Raw genomic sequence first — 16,868 nt, forward strand, 5'->3', positions numbered from 1 at the left:
TTTAAAAAAAAAAAAAAACAAAAAAAAAAAACAAGAAAAAATAACCAAAAATCAAAGAGGATAAAGCTAGATTTTATTAACGCTTGTGAAATGAAGAAAAGAAGCTGTCAAGATGTAGGTTAAGAATGCTAATCCAAATACTACAACAAACTTGCCACCATCCTAAATTCTCAGCTACCCCAACTCATTGTCATATTGAGCATTTTTATGCACATTATCAAAGCTGAATAATGGACCTGCAACATTAACCACTATAGAAAGTGTGCATTTTTTCTTGATTAATGCACACTGGAAGAACTCAGCTTTTGTACATTAATCATTTAAAATGCACTTTATATGTTCATTTTTGTACTCTACAACGTTACAGTGAAACTCTTCAGTCACATTATATTCTACCTAGGCTGCTGATTCTTTTAAATGTGTACTTTCTTTCCCCAGACTGGCAACATGTAAGTTGTTGGTGTCGTGTGGCTAGACTTTCTGCCTTACAAACTGAGGACAGGAACATTTACCAGTGTAGAAAAGACAAGGCAAAAAGCCTTGACCTCACAGCTGAAGGGAAAAAAAGTCAAATACTGTTTTGATTATGCAGGCATCCACACACAGTGGTTGACCCTAAAAAGGGAACAGTCATCAGCAATTACACTTGCATATGTTTTCAAAAAAGGCCCAGAGCAAGTGTGTTTGGTGTCTGCTGTGAAAAGCAGGGGGAAGCTACACTACAGAGGTGCCGTCCCAGGTACTGCTGCTGTGCGCTGACTCCAGCGGTGGCTGCTGCACGCGTGAGGAAGGGCTGGGTCATGGCCAGGGAGGGGAGCAGGAGCCTTCTCACCCACCACTCACACGGTCTCTGCATTTCTCTTTCATTCATCAGCCTTCTTTAAGGTGCTTCTCCCACCTGTGACAAGGACTTGCAGATTCCATATTTTATTTTGTTATTGCTGGGTATGCAACCTCTAAGAACACAAATCTCGGGCATGTAAAACCGAGACAGTGCTGCCCATAGCCAAAATCTGTAAGCAACCTTGAGTGCCCAAATCTTTTCTCCTCTGTATGTCCACTTAGAAATTAAAACTGCTGGGCAGGTCATTCTGGATAAGATTTTGGTTGCCGCCTTAATGCTGAGTAAAACTGTCTAACCAGTTTTCAGCACGTCTCTTTACAGAAAAGATACACTCAGCTGAAGTAAGAGCATGTGAATCTGGCTTGCTGGGCTGATATAACAAACAAAAAACCACACAAAATGTATGCACAGTTATAGCTCAGTGAGCCAGCCCAATCACTTAATAGCCTGAAGTCTGGCTCTTTGAGTTTCCGAGCAGTTCAGGATTCCCACTTCCCAGGCTCCAAGCATTGAGTTTGATATGTCTCCAACTTGCAGGGGATAGAAAGGAGCAGAGGTTAGCAGTGCTGCTTTCAGCTCTGCTCGCATGTTCCAGTTGGCAATGCATCTTGTTTATGAGGTAGCTAAGGGTACGGATGCCAACTGAGAAGAAAACGGAATTTAAATGGAGATTGGAAGAATGACCAGAATAAAGCTTAATGGAAGAATAGCATGCCTGTTCCAAATAAGTGTTAACCAATATTAACTGAAGCCACTAATTCCAAGAAGGGTCTTGAGGGGAGGTGTTTCCGCGTTGTTATAAAGGCTTTTTACATCTCAACCATACTCCCTATATATTGCATCAGAGCACAGAGTTGATGGCCAAAATGAATAGACTGCTCTAAGACTCCCAGTTGAATGAGAAAGTTTGTGCATTAAAGAAAATGATGGAAAGACTGTTTCATGGGGTTTTTTTATAGTGATGCTGTTGCATTGGTTTAGCTTTGGGGAATGGGTTTTGTAAATTATTATTTGTAGCAGCTTTAAGAAACAAAAGCAACTGCTTGAAAGGGCTGAACCCTTTGAAAAGGGTTCTTTGGGGTTGGCCTAGTTGATATTTTTATAATTATTTGAGGGAAAACTGTTTGCCATGCAGGAAGTTGGGGCAAACTTTGTCAAGTCATTTCATTAAAGAACATTTCCTAAAACAACTGATCTCAGTAACTGCCATCTCTGGAAAGTTTGTTCCTGAACCTCTTCTTTTGCAAGGTGATATATGCAGATATCTAAAAGCCATCTGAAGGTGGTTGCAAGGGGAAAAGGGCTCTTTCGAAGTGTCATGACTCTGAAAAGTTACAGTGATAGAAAAATGTTTCAGGACTACTTAGATAACCAGCTCTGACAGCTTGCACTGGTGCTATTCCAAGGTGGTCATGTCACCGGAATAACTGTGATGCCCCTGACAGCACATTTATTGTTACGATTCTAGAAACTGCATTAGTTTAAATGTGTCAGTGCTTTCAGATCTATTTGCATACTATTTTTCCTTCTTGCATTGTAATTTTTTTATTTTCATTTTAGGGCTGGGGGAGGAGGGTGGAAAGGATGCATGTGCATTGTCAACTAATTTAATGAACTGTCATCTATCCAGTGAGTTTACTGAGGAGCCTACAGAAATGTGAACAAATGGGATGTCACCAGAGCCACAGATGCTCAGGTAAGATCAAACCATTTATGAAACATGCACATGCATGCACACAGACATACAGATCTTCTACCTCTGGAAGACAGTTGGGCTTTCAGACTGGGCAGGGTAGTACCTATGTATGTACGCATAATAAAGGCCCTTTCTTCCTCTCTTCCACCTATTCCTTTCTCTTTTCATCAGAAGGAGTGAGTACTGGAAGCTGTTTTCATGAAACATATCCAATCATATCAACACTTTTTTTCACCAAATCAAGCAGGATCTTTCTGAAAGCAATAGGACTCAAGATAAACCAAGGATGCAGAGTTCTGCTTTTAATTGACCTGAATCAGGATGGGTATTCTCCACCACAGTTTTGTTCAGAATCCTAAATTCAGCACGAGAGAGTGAAAGAACACCTTTTATTTCCATAATCACTGTGAGGTGTGTCTTTCAGCAAAACAAAAGCCTAGAATAGTTAAGAATTATTTCATATAAATAACCGCATTTCTAAAAGTATCCCACTCTAGAAGTAAAACCAGAGAGCTTAGTCACTCAGGTCCAAAGCCATGCAAATGAAGTCAATAATTATGATTTTGATTACATTTGTAGGAAGTTTAAAATCTTTGTCATCTTGTAGGAGTTGTGTAGACTAGATGTAATGCAGAAAATAAGGGATCTTTTAATAAACACCAGCAGTACAATGAGTACTGACTTAATGCCCAGGCAGAAAGATCATCAGGACCCAATAAAGGCTTATGGGAAGTCAGTGGGAGAAGGTCTGCATTGCTTTGGAGACAGGAGACTTTATTGCCCAGTACTTTGTCTCAAATTACTTTTTACTGACTCTAGAGACATGGGAAGTATTGAGATTACCTTTCCTATTACAAGTTTTCCTGAGAAAAAGGGCCCCTGTCTTGTTTGTAATAAAAGGGAACGTAATATTTTCTTGCAAAAGGAAGGGAATCGGGTTTTCCTTTTGCCTTAAAAGCATTCACAGATTTATAGCGGAAATGACAGGAACAGGATGTATTAACCGTATGACCCCAGCAGAATGAGTCTACACCCTTGATTGATTTAAAAGTTTATCTGTGTCCTCTGAATAGCCACAAAGGGTCAAGTCCTGGTCCTGCTCAAATCAATGAGAGCTTGACTAATGACTTTAATGGCTTCAGGAACAGAACCAAAGTTTTGAGCCAATACTCATAAGCAAATAACAAAGTAGAGCCTATAGCACAAACTGCAGACAAATGAGTGAGGCTAATTGGTACAGTGCACCAAGCTTCCTTTCTAATCCTGTACAATACCACTCACATGCTAAGAGAGCAGCTCTTTTTTTCTTTAATTAAAAAGTCTTTCCCAAGTCTTCCCAAACTGCATGGTCTGATCCTTCCAGAGATTCCTGCCTTTAAAATGGGTGGGGGTGAAACAGAGACACATGTAGGACTGGGAAGCCTCTGCCTTCTCACACATGCTCTGTGGGAGTGGGCTTGGCTGCCTGGGTCTTTAATATGAAAGCAAAGTACTCTGAGGTGGAAACTCTGCTGGACATTGAAGCTTGTATTTTCTTGAACTACCAGCAGTGTTACCAACGTCACCAGTACAGCTTTCCCAGACTCTGACTATCATCCAAGAGCTGGGAAAGTTCAGCACATTGTAAGGAGGTGAGTATTCACTGAAAGCAGGTTCCAATTTCTGTTCAGTACTGTGAAGCTCTGAGGTCTCAGCATCCTTTGTGGTCTCACCTGCACCTTAATTAAAATTTCATTTCTTTCTTATAGCCAGTTCTAGCATGTAACATAGCATCTTGTAGGGTAGTGACAAAAGCTGATTTCAGCTCAGGAAGTCCAGTCTCCTTAGATTATAGCAAATGGAAAGAACTAGGATTCTCCAAAGATTTACTTAGAGCTGAAAACACACCCTAAATGCTGTGATTCATGCCCATAGCAAGGACCCAGGGATCTCTTAGACTTTGCAGGATAAGATCAGTTTCTGAGAACATGCCTCCCACTCATTGATCATTGACACTTTGAACAAGGTATGATTTTTGCCCTCTTTCCCACTTGAAAGGTCCTTGCTGCTCTGTATACTTCTGCCTCTGCTGCAAGACCTGCAGCTGATGGTCCTGGCTTGGCCCCTTCAGTTCCAAGATAATTTTCTTCACTGAGCATTACCTGAAATTTTCAATTGCATGTTGTCATGATCATTTGCTTCCCATGAGGCAGTAGCCTTCATGTTTTCTGTATGGCATAATTTATCTTCTTTTTTCCACCACCTTTGTTTTTGTCTTTGCCCATCCTTTTTAGCTTCACAGTGTCTTCAAGTACACACTCCTGGGTGGGTAGCCCTTCCCCGGTGTGATCTATAACCATTGCCGCCACTCCCTGGCCCTTGTTACCAAGCCAATTTTATATCCAATCAAGTATTTTACCATCAGTCCCATACTTGCTAACCTTGTAAATTAATCTGTTATGTGGCACTGTATTGAGAGCCTTTTCAAGTCCAAGTAAATTATGTCTCCTTCTTCACCCCTGTCCACTCTCATTGTCACTTCCTCAGAGAAATGAATCAAGATTGTTAAGCATGACCTCCCTTTTGTAAATCCATGCTGACTATCTCTAACCAATCTATATTAGATTGATATTAAATCAGGACACAGACTCAGAGGGGCCCTGCTATATAAATGCAACCTAAGGTTGCTTCGTGTTGGAGATGAGAGATGAGAATCACCAATACATTGAAGTTAACAGTACCAGGTCTGATGGTTTGCCAATAACTTATTAGTGGCCAGATCCCTCCCCAGGGTCACAACCAGAACTCCTCCAGAGAAAACAAATGCTTTGATCTGCATTTGCCTAGCTTGTTTCTATTACAGAAATGAATGTGATCACTGAGGATGAGGAGAGAACTGGGTTCTGCTTTTATTCATCTATGATTAAGTCAAAATCACAAAGACATTGCAAAAACCTCATTTTCAGCAGAACATTGTCCCACAGCTTCCAAGAAGAGCTGTCTCTGCATTGCCTAAGACTATGTCAAAAGGCAGCATAGGCAATTGCGTCTTGTACAAGCACAGCCAAAGGATACCAAGAGAGTATCCTGCCTTGCCCAAAGTGCTGCAGAGCACCAGTGCTACATCAACTGCAAGGATTTTCCCAATATCCCATTGAGACACTTGGGATCTTGCTTCCCCTGAAGCATGTGCCTGCTCCGAGCACGTGTCACTACTGACTGATGCCAGAGAAGCAACTTTTTCCATGAAGATTAACAACAGTGAGAGGTGGGCTTAGGGACTGCAAAGTACAGCTGAGTGAATTGTGCACCATATCCCCTTGCTTGCATGCTGGGGTGTGAAGATGGCAGCCTGCACAAAGAGAGTGAAGAAAGAGACTCTCAGCAGTGAATCCCGGCAGCAGTATATTTTGCTAGCTTTTCTACCTCTGTGACTGGAAATACCTCCCTCAATGCTGTAAGCATAATTGCGGTCTCTTTAGTTTGGGTGGCGAAAAAACAGTTGATCCCAATAGTCTGTCTTGAGCTTGTTTGACAACATATGCATCAAGCACACTGAGATCCAGAGGAGGTCAAAGACATCCCTTGGGCAGCTAACCTTTGGCCTCCTGCCTCACAGCACACCCAAGGTGTACACAGGGAGCCTTCTATTCTACACCCTCTGGAGGCTTATTGCTTATATCCTATATATACACGTATGGTTCCCTTGCGCCTTCAAATCAGAAGTGCTGTAGTCCATGTATAGTGGGAGAGACATTGTTCTGGGAGAGTTCAGCACAGTCAGTGCTGCTGCAGGACATAGATATTCTGGCAAACATCCACTGAAACAAAGGAAAGAGGCCCCCAAATCAGTTTGGCTTGCTTTCAAGGCCTTGACCCCGTAACAGCCAGTACAGACACGCTCAGAAAAATAACTTGCAAAAACAGTAGGTCAATACAGAGAAGCATAACTTAAAGATAAGGGTTATAATGGTACAAAGAAATAGTTGGACTTGTCTTCCCTGTTTGGAAGAAAAAATTGCTTACATGCTTTATGATGAAAGAGTTCTGAAGAGGAATTAAAACTATCATGTATTTCTTAGTCAAATGAAAAAGCAGAAAAGCAAAAAAAACCAAATCAAGTTGCTAGAGTTATCACACTGCTAGTATCTGCAGCTAAAACATGTAGTCTTGTCATTGGCATAAAGATACATCATAGCTATATAGAGTCCCACAGTCAAAGAAATATGGTTTAATATCAAGTGCATCATATAAAGTTAAACATACAATCCAAGTTACCAAACATCTTCAAGGAATCAGCTATTGGATAGGCATGCACCCTAGAAACTTCCATCAGACAGCACATTATATAACATATCCTTCAAGCAGAAATTGTATAGATGTTTTTATAAGTTTGCCGACAACACCAAGCTGTGTGATGCGGTCAGCATGCTGGAGGGAAGGGATGTGCCATCCAGAGGGACCTGGACAGGCTGGAGAGGTGGGCCTGTGCAAACCTCGTGAAGTTCAACAGGGCCAAATCCAAGGTCCTGCACATGGGTCGGGGCAATCCCAAGCACAAATACAGGCTGGGCAATGAGTGGATTGAGAGCAGCCCTGCGGAGAAGGACTTGCGGGTATTAGTGGATGGAAAACTGACTATGAGCCAGCAGTGTGTGCTCACAGCCCAGAAAGCCAACCATATCCTGGGCTGCATCAGGAGAAGTGTGGCCAGCAGGTCGAGGGAGGTGATGCTCCCCCTCCACCTGGGGGCCCCAATACAAGAAGGACATGGACCAACTCGATCGGGTCCAGAAGAGGACACAAGAATGATCAGGCTGAGAGAGTTGGGGTTGTTCAGTCTGGAGAAGAGAAGGATCTAGGAAGACCTTATAGTGGCCTTCCAGTACTTAAAGGGGGCTACAGGAAAGATAGAGAGCGACTCTTTATCAGGAAGTGTAGGGATAGGACGAGGGGCAACAGTTTTAAACCGAAAGAGGGTAGATTTAGATTAGACACAAGGAACAAATTCTTTACTGTGAGGGTGGTGAGATGCTGGAACAGGTTGCCCAGAGAAGCTGTGGCTGCCCCCTCCCTGACAGTGTTCAAGGCCAGGTTGGACGGGGCTTTGAGCAACCTGGTCTAGTGGAAGGTGTCCCTGCCCATGGCAGGGGCATTGGAACTAGATGATCTTAGAGGTCCCTTCCAACCCAAACCATTCTATGATTCTATGGTTTTCTGAACAAATCTGATCATGGGTGACAGAGCAGACAATGGTAACCATCCCTTCTGATTGTAAGACCCTGTTGAAACAGTGACCTTGCTGACACTAGTAAGAAATCTCTTCTATAAGTGTGCCATTTGTAGAGCTGAGGATTAGACAAATTAGGAACAATAAAAAGTGAACAAAAAATGTGAAACAAAAACAGCAGCAAAATTATTTGTTATGATTATAAGTTTCTGCCTATGATTTCCAGCATATTTTTGCAAGCAAATAGTGAAGTTTTGTGAAGGATTGAAAATATCTTTTCATTATTATGTTGGCTCCATGTTCTCCTGCAGCAGGTGAGTTGTACTTACAGAAATCAGCAGTGCACTTCCACGAAAGCATCTGTGGGAGGAGAGGGTAGGAACTGACGTTTGAGATAGGAGATACCCTTTAACTTCAGCATTAAGTGTCTGCAGGACATCTGCCTTCTCTGCTTCTTGGGTTCGCAGCTCGAACATCTCCATACCTCGAAACTGAACTGGTTCCCCGTGATGAGCAGGGTTTCACACCAGCTGGATGGCTCAAGCACTATCTGGCAGAGTCACAGCAGGGCAGGACGGGACATGGGACTCCACCGCAGGCCTGCCTCACTGTCAGCAGTCACACTCTGCATGCTGTCGCTCTTACATGTCATTCCTGGCTGGCAGTGTCAGGGATATGCTGACTTGGGTGGGTGTGGGCACAACACAGAATTTCTAAAGACACTTGGGGCCCATCTAAATTAAAATCGAGTTGCTTAGAATGTTAAAATTCATGACTGGAAATCACACCATGACAACAATTTTCCCAAACCTCACAAATATTAACTTCACAAGTGGCTCAATACCAGACTCAAGAACAAGAATACAAAGGTCAGAAACTCTTCCATTTCTTTAATGGCATGCTGCCGAGGTGTGCATTGCCTCAAACATGCCCCACTTTGGCTTCGTGGTGCTGCAATGAGACACATTGTCACTTAGCCATGCATTTATTCCTGTTACTTAAACTCATCTTCTGATACAGACAGGAGGCTTTTTACAAACTAAGTTAAGTCACTACAATATCCTAGACCCTTACTTAGATCATGAACACAAACCTTCCTTCCTCATAGAGGCTCTCTGTAACTGAGCCACTGCTGCAGGTGGAAAGATATCTCCCCGGAGTCCACACGTCCTCCTTAAAAGTGGGAAATCCCAAATGCCTCCTTTAAGAGATTCTTGCTTTGGCTCAAAATATCTTCTCCCCTGCTATTTTGGCCAGGTCCAAAAGAAGAAAAAAATGTTAGAGAGTGGTAAGTAAATAGATCTAAGAAAACAGTCACTTCTAATTAACTAGAAGTTAATTAGAAGTTAATTACTACTTAGTAATGATACTGCTACTATTAGCAGTGGTAGTTGTATTAGCATCAGTAGTAGTGGTGTTTTACTGCAGTACTAGTATCATATCTACTATCCTGTAGTAATGATAGTAGTGAAGATTAAATAGTTGAGGTGTTATCAGGGTAGGTTCAAAGTCCTGCTGGATTTTCCTGAGCTTATGAAAATGTGTTTAACTGGGAACCTTTACTTCCAACTTTCTTGACCCTGTGCTTGCTTCTACCCTATTTGGTCATTGATAGACTCGTTTTTTCATTTGCGTACACACTGTCAGAGGTTAGCAAAGTAGGTAATTTGGAGGCTTCATTTTGGAATATTATTTGTCACTTGACCTTGAATAACTGCATATGACACCAGCATTTAATACTCTGTCTGGGCTGACAGATAAAATTCAAGGCACAAATCAGTAACTGTCCAAGGACCTGATCACCACGAATATGGCCTGCCTTTTTACACCATGCCCAAACTAATGCTACCTAAAGAAAGCTGCGTGAGCAATTAGGAGGGGTTCATCATGGTGGGTCACTGGCTCTTGAATTGATTCCCTTTATAATTTACTACAGTGGAAAACTGACAACATTGTAAGGGGCATGCAAGAAGATTTCCTTTAATTGTCTAAAATGGCTGATAATGCTGTGATGTTATATGGCAGAGATAATGTTTTCTTTGATGATATGGGTGGGTCTGGGGAACTGCAAGGCAACACTCTGCTCCATACTATAAGATGTCACAGACCAGGCTCAAAGAGTACCAAAATGCTGACCATTATCTCAACACAGTTTTTTAATAATAATAATAGTAACAACAATAATGATAATAATGAACTGTTACATGGGCTTATTCATAATTAGAACTGAAATCTGACTAGATCTTCATACACATCCCATCTGTATACCTGGCAGCCCTCTGCTGAGACATAAAGGTGAGTGGCACATGCTCAGTGAAGCTGACCCATACAGTGAAATGGTTTATGAGAAATGACGACGTATGATGAGAATACAAAACCTGATAACAGTTTCATTTATTGATTGAAAATAAAATTCATGAACTGTGAAGCTGAAAACTGCACCAGAGGGAATTGGTCCAAGCGAAGAGGACATTGGGGGGGGGGGGGGAGAGAGAGAGTGAGAGCGTATGTATGTGTGTGTATTACACCTAAACTAAGTTAAAGGTTGTCTAAAGGCTTCTGATTGCATGAGCAGAGCCTCTGAGGATAGGATCTGAAAGCGTTTAATTCTACTAAGGCTTTGTCAGTAAGGTATTTGCATATTTTGCCTACAAACCCAAAATGCTGTATTAATTCATTTTTATTTACCTTTCTGCCGCTTCCAAAAGAAACCTCGCAGGAAGCCATTAATGACACAGCTTCATAAGAGATAATTTTCAGAGAGGCTTTCAGGTAGTGACTGAAGGGGGAAAAAAATGTGTGTCAAATTTAGGTTATTAACAACATAATCCTTAAACAGACAGTATCTTAAAGACTAATTCATCTTCAAATTTGACTGTAAAAACTGCATGATCCTTCGCTCTGTGTGCATGCAAATTTATATTGCATGTCTTTTTTTCTTCATGTTTACTAGAAAGGGAAGCAGAAGAGTTTTGAAGCACTGGGCTGGAGGCTGGAAAACACAATTTCATCTTCATGCTATCGCACCTTTCATTCGGATTTGGGTCCCTTTCTCCACAGCCCACCAGCAAAACTGCTGGGCAAGCAGGTTTCTCTCACAACACCTGTGCAAAGCCATCAGGTATAAATAGGGCCCGTTTCCAACAACAGCTGCCTGGAGAGGACTATTTGGGCAGGGTGGACAGGTGGGGAGCTCTCTGCAAGACACCCCCTAGTTCCCAGCAAGTAACAATCCAAAAACTTTGCTCGCCTGAGGCACGCTTGCCATCTCTGGCATCATGCATGAGGAATCTGGATTGCCACAACAACTCACCACAAGCCAAATCATGATGGCATCTAAAACATTCCCTGGATTCCCCCACACAAAATCAGACCTGGTGTCCCTGATTTGTGGGCGACTCTCAGCAGTAGGCATTTGGGATGAGACTGCTGCATTTTGTTATAAGTTAAATAATATTTTTTGTTTAGTTTAGTGCCAGGTTCTCGGTAGACAAACCTTTGGACAAGCTCAATGAGAAGCAATTGCTCTGAAATCTGTGGCTGCAAGAAAACAGGTGTCCCATTTAGTACAATTTTAACATGATTTTTTAATCACAATATGGCAAAAGTAGTCTCAACCTTTTCCCCACTTAAGCATAAAGTACCAAAACCTTTGTGTCTTCCCACACTGAGAGAAGGAAAAACCTTTTTACTTGTGTGAATTTATAATAGTCAGTACAAGCTTCTTTTAAACTTTCCTGTTCTTGGAGGTACATTTTTCCTCCCTCTACTTGGATGATTTTAAGATACATAATTTATTAGAGGTTTCCTCTTCCTTCCTGTACTTTTCTGCTCTAGATGCTCTATTTATAATCTTCGTAATGTCAAAATTATCTCTGAGGAAAAACACAGGGAGTCCTATACATAGAAAACATAAATGGGCCCCATTCCACTGCCCAGTCTGGCATCTTTGCATCACATTTGTGTTTTAAACAGAGGAAACATTTCTTCTAATTTATTTACATACTAATTTCCCTACATGTAATCTACATTTAATCATTTTATCTACATCTAATTTATGTCCATACAGTAGCCCTTGTCTCCCCATGTGCTACATAGACCTGGTCTTCTATTGCATCCCTATTGGGCTGGCACATGTTTTGTGTCCCTGTGTACAGGTGAGTGCCATGTCCTGGTTACAACCCATCAATGGCTTCCAGAGACAAAAGGAAAGGTTATACATGTGAACCATACAAGGCACTGGACACCCAGACCCCACTGCCTCAGAGACTGGGTGGAGAGTGGGGAGAAGAAACGCCTCCATTACACAACCACCGTCCTCCCACTGCCTCAGCTACAGTGCCCCATTGAATCCAGTGAGATTTTGTGCAGCTGTGGGACTCCTTGGAGATGGGGCAAGGAGGAAAATATGCCAGCCAGTCATGCCCTGGCACCTCCCCCCCACCCCGCTCCCCATTTGCACCAAAGTGGGTCTGCACCCAAACTTTCCTTTCTGTTCAGAAAAAGATTTGACCCATATTGTCCTGGAGGAAGACAAAATGCTTCTATTCCTCACAGAGCAGTTATTCCTAGGAGCAATCCCACTAAAATCAATAGCGCTCCTCCAGTGAGTCCCCACAGCGCAAGTGTTTCAAAGCCTGACCCTGCTGCAGTGGATACACCTGAAGTCCATTACAAAGTCTCTTCTTCCTGTGATAGATGAGCAGTGGAAACATGCTTAAACGAGAGTCCCAGCCTTTCTGGGCACCCGCCAGCTCTGCACTGCATGGGTGTGGGCAAGCAGGGAAGCATACAGGGAGGCATACAGGGAGGGTGAAAGATAGCAATGGCAGCAATGACAAACTGCAAGTCAAAAGGCCTCGGTCTCTAGTGGAGCATTACATGTGGTTTAGAAAGGTTTTTGCATCTCTGTACTGAAAGGCTGTAGTGGCACATGCAAGTGTTCAAGGCCAGGCTGGACGGGGCTTTGAGCAACCTGGTCTGGTGGAAGGTGTCCCTGCCCATGGCAGGGAGTTTGGAGCTAGATCATCTTTAAGGTCCATTCCAATCCAAACCATTCTATGATTCTGTATATGTTCTTTGCAGGTGCTGTTTTGTTTTCCCAGCTTTTTCCACACGGACCAAGGAAACACTGCATCTGAAAAACTGCAAGGTCGGCTTGTGCCGGTAGCACTGGAGAAGCAGCCCTGTGACAGCCCTGTGACACCTTTAACCAGGCCACTGCCACAGCTAATTAGTAGCAAACCCCAAAGATGTTTCTTAGATCACCACATGGAGAGATAGAGGAGAAAGTAAGAAAAAGAGATTTCTGGGTAGGGGACTTCAAGGTGGGACATTTCCTAAAGCAATTAATACAAGGGAGGAAAAAAACCAGAAAGCTCAGGAATGTATGAATGTTGGCCATTTCTTCCTCCAAATACAAATGCTTGAGATATCTTCGAAAACTAACAGCAGCTCTGTGTGTCTGTGTCCTTTCCCGCTGTGTGTTATACTGGGGATGTCCCAGGGCAAGGTGCCACAGTGGTGAAATCAGGTGTGCAGAAAGGGGGTTCTCCAGGGCACACGTGTTCATGGAGTGTGCATGAGTAGCATGTGGAAAGGTCTCTTTGTGCTGATGTTCACGCCCTGTAATTCTAATATAACAATTATTTTATAATCTTTTAATATATTTTTAACTAATTTAAAGCTCAGGGCTGACAGTAGATTAGTCATATAGCTCAATTATTTAAATACTTAAGCCTTTTCTAACATACCAAAAAAGAGGGGAGTTTAGGTATTGCAGCTTTAGTGCCCATCATAATTTTTCCCCTTCCTTCAAAAGTGGCTGCAAAACAAACAAATAAATAAAGTGAAACATTCAGGGCCAGAAACTGTTTCTCTTTGTTGCTCCTCAGACTCATCACCAAGATTAGATCCTTACTTGCGGTTCTGTAAGACAAGAAAACCACAGGGCTTGGGGCTGTGCGTTAACGCAGGGCTGGTCTGTCCAATCTAGGTGGGCACTCTCATGGTGTGCATGAACAGCCTCGATGGTGGCACCGCCGGGGGTGATTCAAGCCAGGCAAGACGTAGGTTGTTCTCTGGAGGTGTTGATTTCCAGACACCTGGAGAGGTTAGCCTGGAAGATTATTTACCTAATTCAATCACCATGTAAGTAAGTCAGCAGTGGCAAACCAAATCCTCCACCCCCTCGTCCCCGATCGATTGCGTGCGGCTGCTTCCAGCATCCAGCAGGACCAGGATGCATCTCCAAAGATAACAATCCTGGCACGTGGCACACTGCGTGCCACATATGTCACCTGCCACCTCGGAAATAACCAGGACAGATCTTTGTTGATAGTGGGTTGCCTATTGCTCACAGCCATTTTAGTTTGGATCAATTGCCTCCAAATTTATTCTCACCCCACTATAGCCCTATAATATTTGGTCTACCATTTTGCTCATCAAAATGTACACACTCTGCTCAACCAAACAGCCTTGGATTTTGGGGGGTTTCTTTGCTTTGTTTTGTTTCCATTTTTGTCAGAGAACAAGATATAGTACAGTATTCACCAGAGATTTAACACCTTCGGTGCAGGCACAGTTAAGCCCATAAGCAAAAGTAGAAACAACTAGAAAGCATCCTGGCCCTTGAAAAGTTTCAATAAAAGTAAGATGTCTCTAAATAGTTGTCAAATACCTTGCTTAAAACTGTTCTTTGTTGATGGACAGTGTTTTAGTTGCAGACATAGAAAGTTGTCCAGTGACTCCTTTGTGTTTCATTTTAACATTATTTTATAACATTTTCTATTTATGTTTCTATCTCTTCATTAAGAAAAATAATTTAATAGAGAGGAAAAAAGTATATATTCTGCTTACAAATGTAGGTGCGATGGATATACAGATATGCAACAGATATAACCATGTACAAACAACTGTGTGATAAAGATTTGGCCTCTTCCACCTGCAAAACCTCACCGGAAAATAAAGAAAACTTAATTTCCAAAATAATTACTTCATCTGTTAATGAATTTATTATATCAAATTGTCTGCTTGATTTATCTGTGTTAATTATTTTTTAAAGGAGTAGTAGTAAAAATAAGTGGAAGAATCATATGCAAATGTGATGTCTAAAGATCAGTCAACATATTGGAAAAGAATTCACGAATGGTCGTGTTAAACTTACTCTGTTAAGTAAGTAGATGGTAGTAAGTAACTCTGTAAGTAAGCAGACAGTAATAAGTAACAGAGTAAAACATAAGCCATTTCAGGTAAGTTCCCCTGCTCCTGATAAGACATATTTTAAATAGATCAGATATCCTAATTATAATCTTTTCCCTCTGGGTAACAAGGCTAGGTGTTATTCAGGTTAACATCCTCCTTTACGTTTATTTTCTTTATAATGTGAAAAAATAAAATTGAAATGTATTCACACTCACACTTGTAAGAGCTTTGGAAGTTATGCAGCAAGATTTTTGGAGACCTTTTCTCCTGTCAGGTTTCACTAACACATATATTTGCCAATTCCCTTCTAGTGGTTCCTTTCAGGAGATCAGCTGCATTAATTTAACTCCTCTACAGTGATTTGTAGTTAACAGAGACTAAACCTGGGGTAAAAGGAGCTGGGTGACTGCTTCTGCCTTTTGCCATCATTTGCTTGGTTTGAAGATAATGGTGGCAACACTGGCAATGCTAAAAAAAGAAAAAAGGAAAAAAAAGTGTACTTCAGGCTGTCACTGTAAGAAACAAAAGGCAATTATCCAAAGACAGAGAGAAAGGAAGAAGTTGTTGAAAGAAAGCTAAGAAACGGTGTCTGCTGAGAAAGGATGTCAGCTTTGAAAAAGCCTCTTTTTGACCTAAATCTTTCCTGTTGGGCTCCTGTTCCATGTGTTCAACTTATTCGTGTGGCCAACCCAGCACTGCGCTGACACTGCTGTATGAGGGCCCACTGTGACTTTCAGCTCTCCAGGCTCCTGCGCTGCCAGCACCTTTCCTCCCATCCAAGGAAAAGGCCTGTTCAGTCGGTGGTTCTTCTGGTGCATGGGAGGCAGCAGGGTGTGAGTCCTGCAGACCCTCCGCACCCCCAGCAGGTGCTGGGATTTAAATGTGCATGCCCAGAGGTGGGACCCGTGTGTGTGTGTGTGTGTGTGTGCGTGTGTAAGTGCATGCACACAAGTGTCTATATCCCTCACTTCGCTTGCTGCTGCTGCCTCGTGCCCCAAGCAGTTCTGGGAAGCCCTGTTCCCATGGGAGAAGCACGTCTCAAGAATAATGTTGTGTGCCTCACAACAAAAATAATAAACAAGCACCTCAGTCTTGTCTCCACAAAAATTATCTTCTTTTTTTTTTTTAATCTAGGCTTTCTAAACAACAGGGAAGCAAAGGGCGTTATTCAGCTCCTGCACAGTAAAGAAAAGCATGTGGCTAAAGTACAGCGTACTTAGTACTTTGTCTGAAAAACAAAACACAATAGCACACACATAAGTGCCATTAAAAAACCATATAAATTTGCAGGTGATTTCAAAAGTGTCAAAGTCACTCGGAAGGGGCTGCACTGGAAATAACAGGGGTGGGCTGAGATGTTCCTTGGCCAGTCCTTAGGGCCTGGGGGGCATGTTCCCCTGCGAGGCCACTCTCCACTCATACGTTGAAGAAGTTGCAGAGGGAGGGATATGCCACATCCCAACAAGACAGGGGACTGTGTCAAAGACAGCCTGAACAGTCCCATACACCCAGAAGACCCTTCATATTTGCCTCTCCACTCCAGAAGAAGCTGAAAGAGGCATGTAATACACCCCGCGACTGCATGGAGATGGGTGCTAGTATATTCATTTAACACCACAGCAAGTAAAATGCATCACAAAAATAAAAACATAGCTAAACAAAGCAAAAAATAAATCTTTTTATAAATACATCAGGACGTCTCAGATACATCACTGTGATCTATAAATTATGAGCCATTGCCTAACACAGCTTATACCACTTGGTGGCAACACTTCCATGTTTGATTTATTGAACCTTTCTCGTAATCTTTCTTCTGATACTTGAAAGGACAAGTGTAGGCCCTGATATGTGCAATTAATTACTGCAGAGAATAAAAATAAAAGTTTTAAATGGCTTTGCTACTACTTTCTGTCCAG

Source organism: Strix aluco, chromosome 4, assembly GCF_031877795.1.
Source record: "Strix aluco isolate bStrAlu1 chromosome 4, bStrAlu1.hap1, whole genome shotgun sequence".
NCBI classification, from domain to species: domain Eukaryota; kingdom Metazoa; phylum Chordata; class Aves; order Strigiformes; family Strigidae; genus Strix; species Strix aluco.